This window comes from Cyprinodon variegatus, unplaced genomic scaffold (assembly GCF_000732505.1).
Source record: "Cyprinodon variegatus isolate N-32 unplaced genomic scaffold, C_variegatus-1.0 Scaffold1147, whole genome shotgun sequence".
Classification (NCBI taxonomy): domain Eukaryota; kingdom Metazoa; phylum Chordata; class Actinopteri; order Cyprinodontiformes; family Cyprinodontidae; genus Cyprinodon; species Cyprinodon variegatus.
The window spans coordinates 8,546-9,366 of record NW_015151600.1 but is presented as its reverse complement, the minus strand read 5'-3'; positions in this window follow the sequence as shown (position 1 = coordinate 9,366).

Below are 821 nucleotides of genomic sequence, written 5' to 3'. Positions count from 1 at the left end.
CAAATAAAAACCAGCTTCAGGAAACTGAGCAGAGAAAATGGGTCTAGTTTTTCCAGAGAAATTATCATGTTGAAAGCAAAACCTTATTTTACCGCTAGGGGGCAGTGAACAGCCTCTCAGTGAAGCCGGAGGCGATTAGAGAACCAAAAAGTAACTCAAGTAAAAGTAGTTCTACTTCAACATTGAGTCACTAAAAGTAAAATTAATTCATCTTAGGAAAATTTTTAAAAAGTATTCAGCAAAAGGATCTTCAATTTCAGAGTATTTTATGTATCTAAGGTTTAGAAGTGAGGCAGTCAGAATGTATTTGCAATTTCTGGTATTAAAAAAAAATAATAATTACATAAATAATACCAGCAATTACCTGTTTTCAGAATGAAAATGAAGAAATACTCTCCCAGATTGATATTATTAACCTTAAACTCAAAATATAAATCCTCACAGTAAGTATTGTATATATGTTAGGACAGGGAAGAGAGCTTCCACTGAAAAAATCTACTGTTTATTGTATTTTTAATTGATCTCTGAATACCTCAGTTACAGCAGTGGACAGAGTAGGCAGACATTTGACTCAAGTAGGAGTAGAGATACTTTATAAAAATATTACTCACATTTAAAGAACTATGGTGCATAAAACCTCTCCTAGAAATATTTTGTCTCTTCAAAATACTGCTGAAGGAAATGTAACTTCGTCAAAGTAATTAGTAACTACTTAACTCTGTTAGAATCTGATCTTTTGAGTAATTAATTATATATTTTCAGAGGTATGAAGAGTACCCAAACATTGCACCTCAGTAAGAGTAGCACCACTATAGCATAGT